This window comes from Balaenoptera musculus, chromosome 14 (genome assembly GCF_009873245.2).
Source record: "Balaenoptera musculus isolate JJ_BM4_2016_0621 chromosome 14, mBalMus1.pri.v3, whole genome shotgun sequence".
Classification (NCBI taxonomy): domain Eukaryota; kingdom Metazoa; phylum Chordata; class Mammalia; order Artiodactyla; family Balaenopteridae; genus Balaenoptera; species Balaenoptera musculus.
Window position 1 is genome coordinate 73,331,080 of NC_045798.1, and position 7,553 is coordinate 73,338,632.

Sequence of the window (7,553 nt, forward strand, 5' to 3'; positions counted from 1 at the left end):
AATGGCCCCAGCACAGCCCGCTTTGCCTTTCTAAAGTAGAGGTAGGGGCTTCCCTGGTGGCGCAGTGGTTGAGAATCCGCCTGCCAATGCAGGGGACGCGGGTTCGAGCCCTGGTCTGGGGAGATCCCACATGCCGCAGAGCAGCTGGGCCCATGAGCCACAACTACTGAGCCTGCGCGTCTGGAGCCTGTGCTCCACAACAAGAGAGGCCGCGACAGTGAGAGGCCCGCGCACCGCGATGAAGAGCGGTCCCCGCTTGCCGCAACTAGAGAAAGCCCTCGCACAGAAACGAAGACCCAACACAGCTAAAAATAAATAAATAAATAAAGTAGAGGTAAGTGCAAGGTGTTTCAATGAAATGCAAGTATTTTTTAGCTATTAATAATGCTGAATGAGGGAATTCCCTGGTGGTCCATTGGTTAGGACTCTGCACTTTCACTGCCCAGAGCCTGGGTTCAATCCCTGGTAAGGGAACTAAGATGCCCGCAAGCCTCGCGGTCAAAAGAAAAAAAATGCCAGATGACACTGTGTCGCAGATGATGGGGGTTTTGAACATTTGTAGCTTTAAAGAAACCAAAATAAGTTAGTATGTGTCCATTTTCCTAGAAAATGTTTTATTGGGACCCACTCAAGGAGACATTCGTTTAAACGCTAAGTCCCAGAAATTCAGATGTATAGAAAAGGAAAAGAAAAAAAAGGAAATACCTTGGTATCAGCATTGGTGGCTTATTGTTTCTCCCCCAGAGGGTAGAAGATAAGAAGGTGGTAGGTCAAGTGTCACGGCTGCTACAACCTGAAGTTGTTTGGGAAGGGACATTCCCAAAGCGTGAGCAATGCGAAAGCCATCCTTGCTTTAGGGAAGCATGAAGTCATCTGCATGTGCTGATTCCTGTTCTCTTTGCTCTATGAAAGGTCCGGCTCCCCAGCAACGCCCTCAGACCAGTCTCTGTTTTGGCCACTGCAACTGCAAACTCTTTTCTTGTCTAAGACTTCATGAGCCATCTTTGGAAAGCTGGGATATCTACCTTGTGAACAGATTCAGGGCTGTGTTTGTTTCATTTATTCACTAAAGACTCACTGAACGCATCCTATGCACAAGCCCGCAGAGCTGGGGAACACAACTAGTGACCCAGCGTCCATGCTTGCCCTGAAGGAGGTGACAGTTCAGTGGGATCACAGGTACGGAAACAAGCAATTCTGACTCAGGAGGGTCGGTGCCGTCAAGGCAGAAGGCAGGAAGGAAGGCAGGAAGGGCCCCTGACTCATACTTAGAAGTCACAGAAGGCTTCTCGGTGAAGGTGACATTTAGATGGAGACCTGGAGGATGAGTAGGAGTTTTTGTCCTCTCGGAGCCACTTGCTGTCCAGTGACAGCTGCCGTCATGTGACAGTTCTTCACTCCAGATCCACAGAGTGAAGAAGGTGGCAAAGAGGTGGTTAAAAAAATTAAATGCCCTCTCTCTTCCTTCCCTTGAAGTCGGCAGACAGTGCCATCTCATTTGCTCTCGAAGGAGTCAGAAGCCAGGGTCAAGAGTGGGGCTAAGGATGCTTTCCTCCCCTGAGGATGCTGGGTCAGGAAATGCCAACCTGGGCACCTTGGAGGTCATGCCCATTGGAATCTTCTGGCCATGGGTGGCAGTGTATATGACTGTGGGCTTCTCGCCCCTGTAAATATACATATAAACATATATAAACATAAATATAAGTATGTTTTGGTAACAGATTTATTGAGATATAATTTGAAAATTATATATATATAATTGTATATAATTCACTCATTTAAAGTGTACAACTTAATGGTTTTTAATACATTCATAGAGATGTTCAACCACCTCCACATTCGATTTTACATTTTCATCACTTCAAAAATAAGCCCCATACCCTTTAGCTGTCACCCCTAATTCCCCCATTTTCCCCAGTCCCCAGCAGCCACTAATTTACTTTGTCTCTATAGCTTCTGCCTATTCTTAACATTTCATATAAATGGAATCATACAATATGTGGTCTTAGTGACTGGCTTCTTCACTTAGAGTAATGTTTTCAAGGTACGTCTGTGTTGGAGCGTGTACTTTGTTCTTTTTTATGGCCAAATTATACACACATGTCATTTTGCGTGTGCTTCAGGTTCGCATCTGGGCCAACCATCAGTCCTATACATTAAAAAGGCCACCGATTCATTGATTTGCTCTATGAACATGTAGAAAATGTGATGCCTAGGGTTTCATGTCCCCCCAAACTTTCCAGTTCATCTCCATGTTCCCATCTCCATCACCACCATCCCATTCTACCATCATCTGTCTCCTGGACCAGGGAGCTTTCTAAAAATGAAATATTAGCCTTCAGAAGTGACCCTCCCACACACACACTGAGGCTTCCCTTGGCCTCAGAATAAAGACAAATCTCCTGGGTGTGGCCAACAGCACTCACCCTAGTCTGGTGACATCCCCACTGCTGTCTCAGGGTATCCCTTTGCCTCCAGATGTCCTACTGTTCTCTAAGTCCTCTCACTTGCCATGGTCCACCCTCCTCCCCCATCTAGAAGCTTCTGCCTGGAGCAGTCTTCCATCTCTTCCTCTGACTAATGCCTGTTCATGTTTCAGATCCCAAGCCAGTCATCCCTTCCAAGAGAAATCCTTCCTGAGATTCGTATCCACACCTCTCATGACCCTCATAGCATTCTGCACTTTTCCTTTGTCACAGAGCTTGACCCAAGATCGACTGGACATTTGCGACTGATTAAGATCTGTCTCCCGTCTAGACAGTAAATTCTTTGAGGGTTGTTGTCTGGTTTTGCTCACCCCTGGATCCTTCTACCTAACTGTGCCTGGATTATAAATACAGAGAAGATGCGGGTACCAATATTCATAGAGTACCCCCTGTAATCAGACACTTTTACAAACACTGTCTCATGTAGTCCTCATAATAATCCGATGTGGCGGGTATTGTTAGCTTCCTTTTACCAATGAGATCAGTGAAGCTGAGTCAGTATAAATAAATAACTTGCCCAAAGCTGGTAAGTGGCAGAGGAGGATTATATAGTAGGCCTCTTGAATCTAAGGCCACCAAGATCATTCCACTAATACTGAGCTGTTTCTGGAATCGAGAACACAAATCCCTTCCATTCAAGAGTTATTAGATAAGCCCCTGTTCACAAATGAGAATTAAACACAGAAAAAGAGCGGTAGGTCAAAAGTTTATGCTCCAAGGAAGGCATAAACCAAGGGTTGCAGAGATCACAGTGAGATTATATCAGGATTGGGCCTTCGGGGAAAGCTTCCTGGTATTTGAGACTCATGAAAAGAACCTCCCCCCTCCCCCCCGTTTGTCAGTTTGGTTCTTATTGGTTTGCTGGAAGTAAGGTCTCACATTTCTAAATGGAGACAGAGTATTTCCTTTGGAATTTTTTTACATTGTTTTATTCTTGGGTGTCAACCTTTCATTTCAGTCCAGCAAAGAAGTCACTGTTCATTTCCTCTGGGTCTTTTTTTTTTTCTTTTCTTTTCTTTTTTTAATCCTTCTTTAGAAAGGCAGTACCTCTACCAGGAAAAAATGCTTACCAGAGCTGTCCCTAGACATCAGCTGCTTTTGTGTAGTTGTCACTGGGGCGTTTCCACCTAAAGCTTCTCCATCATTTTGAGGCAGCCTCAGAGCCTGGGAGCCAAGGCTCACGGGTGACCTCATCCTTCTGGACCTGGTCCAGCAGCTACTCCTGACCCAGAAGATTTGTCATCACAGTGTGGGTGGCTGACTTCTTGCTACCATAGTTAGGTCATTAATAATTCCTTCTCAAGCCAGGAATTTCCCAATTAACATTAAATGGGAAAAGAATGGTCAGTCAGGGCCCCTGGCCCTATGAAAGTAGGTCATTTTCATATTACAAAGGACAGCCTATTTAGGGCAGTGACTTTTGCCCTACCTAACGGATTCCTTATGCACTGAAGCTCTCTGGCTGTGTTCTTCTGTAGTCAAGACTGATGATCCTATCCACTTCCTACAGAGATAAATTTACTGAAACATGATGTCTCTGTGAGCACAACAGAATAGTATTCAGCCCTAAAAAGGAAGGAAAATCTGATACGCTCCACAGCATGGATGAACCTTGAGGACATTATATCAAGTGAAATAAGCCAGTCACAAGAAGACAAATATTATATGATTCCACTTATAGAGTTCCCAGAGTCAAATTCATAGAGACAGAAAGTAGCATGGTGGTTGCCAGAGGCCAAGGGGAGGAGGAGGAATGAGAAGTTAGCATTTCATGGGTATAGAGTTTCAGGTGGGGAAGATGAAAAAGTTCTGGAGATGGATGGTAGTGATAGTTGCAAAACAATCTACTTGATGCCGCTGAACTGAACATTAAAAATGGTTAAGACGATAAATTTTAAATTCGATATATTTTATCACAATATAAAAATAATGTGACTGAAGATTTTTTTCTAAAGTCTTGCCTATTGTCCTTGTAATTGTTCATTAGTTGCACCTTCCTGTAGCGCGCCACTTACTATCTTGAGCCTTGCTACTCAAAGTGTGGTCCCTGGGCCAGCAACAGCAGAATCTCCTGGGAGCTTGTTAGAACTAGAGAATCTCAGGCTCGCCCCAGACCTACTGAATTGGAATTTGCATTTAACAAGACCCCCAGGTGATGATATGCATGTTAAAGTTTGAGAAGCACTGCTCCAGACCAGTGTCACGCAAGCTTGAACGCACATTAGGATCACCTGTGGAATTTTTAAAATACTGATTTAATTGTTGGCTGTGGCCAGGCACCAGGATTTGCAACTACTCACCAGGTAGTTCTAAATTTGCAGCCAAGTTTGGCTCTACCAATCTGAAAATAGACTGTAGTACCTCCCACACTAGCATACTTAACCACATTTTCAAAGTTCATTCCACACGTTCTGGGGTTAGAACAATGGACATCTTTGGGGGACTATCCACCACAGTATAACTATGAATACAAACCAGTCTCTACATTATCATTTCCATACACAACAGTCAACACACATAAACAAAATTTCCCCTCACTTCTGACCTAGAGTTGAAACAATTAGGAATGGTTGAGTTTAGGGAACCAGAGACCTCCAACAATTTGAGGATTTTTCTTCCAAATGCCTCTTTATCTCGTGTCGATATTGATATGTAACATGTTCCCGAGGCAAGAAAAGATGGAAGGAGGTTTGCAAATCTAACTCAAGGTGATCTTTACCAGATTTGCCTACATTTTATCAAATTTCTGTAGTACATCAAGATGTTTTAATAATTTTTTAGAACGTTAAAAATGTAAAAATATACCAAACTTGATTTTTCATCTGTTTAGAACAAGAATTATTCACACTTCCAGTGTCATATTAGAAGAGAACTATTTACAAAGAGTATCCTGTGAAGGCCTCTTTTAATTTGTCAGTTAGTAACAACTCACAGAGATTATTTAAGAACAAAATTTAAATGCCCAAGCATGAAAAAAATAATAAATAATACAAAGCTTTCTTCCCTAATACAACCAATAATGTTAAACTCTGAAAGAGGCTTGATTAAGAATTAAGAATGATCATGTAATATGTTATAAAAAAATAAATGCATGCTTACATTTTCTACAAATTTTTTAATATTTTGGGTTACAGTTGACACACTAACCTTAAAATATCACACGGTATCACAAAGTCCTACTAGCATTTAGTTCACACCATAAGTGACTCAGCACCTGAATTCAGCCACACATGAACTCCTCTATAACCCCCATTCTGGGGAAAGACCCTCAAAACTTCTGTACTTAACTTATAGCAAACTGGTAACAAACGGTTCACAGACTAACTCCAGTGTGTTACCCTACTTTGAGTAGCACCATTTTAAAGAGAGCAGTCAGGGATTGCCTCTTGAAAGAGGTGACATTTGAGCACAGACTTGAAAGGGGTGGGGGAGAGCCAGCTTTGTACATATTTGGGGGAAGAACAATCCAGACTGAGGGAACAGTGAGTGCAAAGTCCCTGAGGCAGAAACATGCTCTGTGTCCTTTAGGAATAGCCAGGAGAGCCGTGCAGTTGTCATACAGTGAAGAACGGATGAGATGATGGGAGATGGAGTTGGAGGATACGAGGGGGGGCCAGATGACAATGGCCTTTGTAACCAACGTAAGAACTTTTGACTTTGCTTAGAGTGTGGAATTTGAGCTGGTGAGTGGCATGTTTTGACAAAACAGTATAATTAATTTACTCCCAATGTAAATTTCTCAGGGCCTCCCAGGATCCTCCTGCACATGGTAAATCTTGCAAATTGTCAGGAAGTTCTGGGTTGATAGAAGAAAGGGAACACCACAAGCCCCCTCTTGGAAAATCCCCTAATTTCTCTCCTTTACTTATGATTTCTCCTCTCCCAGCCAGAGGGTCACTTCCTGTCACCACTGAGTCTGTCAGCATCTTCTTGGTGCACTCAGGTCTTCTAGCTCTCCTCCATAGCGCAGCCTTGAATTAGTCACCAACGTATCACGTAGTGAACAGATGTAACATTTTCTAAATTACTCAGGCCTTCATTTTGAACCCAAATCACTGTTCAGTGCTTTAAATCAACCCTCCCACCCCCTTGCCACTTAGTGTGGACATAGGACTAAATTCTGGCCAATGGGACTTGGGCAGAAGTGCTGTGTATAATTTTCAGGTCATGCCCTTGACTGATCGAGTTAGCAAGACAAGGACCCGCCAGGCTGGATCATGAGAAGTTTAAAAAACCACAAGTTGAAGACTGCAAAGTAACTAGGTAAGCATTGAGGCCCTAAAACAATCTCTGTTATGGCTGGTATTTCCATACTAGCTTGGACTTGCATGTGTCAGAGAAATAAACCTGTTACCTAAGAGTATACTAAGACAGTATTATTTTGGGCCCTCTCTGTTATAGCAGATGACCTGGTATCCTAACTGATTTCACCATCAAAAGAAAAATAATAAGGCAAGGGGAGGGAACCGTGAATGAAGGAACAAAAGTCAAATTTTACTCACTTCATAGTTTGGTTCGAAAGCATTTTTTTTTTTTTTTTTTTTTTGGCCCATGATGCAGCTTGTGGGATCTTAGTTCCCCAACCAGGGATTGAACCCTGGCCCTCGGCAGTGAGAGCATGGAGTCCTAACCACTGGACCGCCAGGGAATTCCCTTGAAAGCAATTTTGAGTACGTGGAAGAATGCAATAAATAACTGTAATTCATCCAGAAAAATAAAAAATTTCCGCAAGTGATAAATGCTTTTGCCCTCATTTCCTCTCTTGTGAATTGATAGAGTAAAATTCACATCCACGTATTGATATCCAGCTTCTGTCAGTGACCTCAACTGTCAGGGTAGACAGTGGCAATCTTATCCTTTGGTCTCTATCTAAGGATAGACTCGTGGCCAGTATATTTCACAGGCTCAAGGGCCACAGTTACTTCTCACCTTAGAATGAATGATCCAAGTCTGTGATATTTGGCCATCTTATGAAGCAGATAAGGCTTGTGGTTACAGTAGACTTTTCCATAAGGGATCCCTCAACATTCATGTCAGGGCTGAGTTGAAGGTGAATGCCATGCCCAA

General features: G+C 43.0%; 1 long non-coding RNA gene across 1 annotated transcript; it reads left to right on the forward strand.

The window, feature by feature from the left end:
• Nucleotides 1–920: 920 nt before the first annotated feature.
• Nucleotides 921–6,721, forward strand: LOC118906670. Its single transcript, XR_005022571.1, has 3 exons — nt 921–1,179; nt 6,015–6,127; nt 6,651–6,721. It is a non-coding gene; the product is annotated as an uncharacterized LOC118906670 (long non-coding RNA).
• Nucleotides 6,722–7,553: the final 832 nt, after the last annotated feature.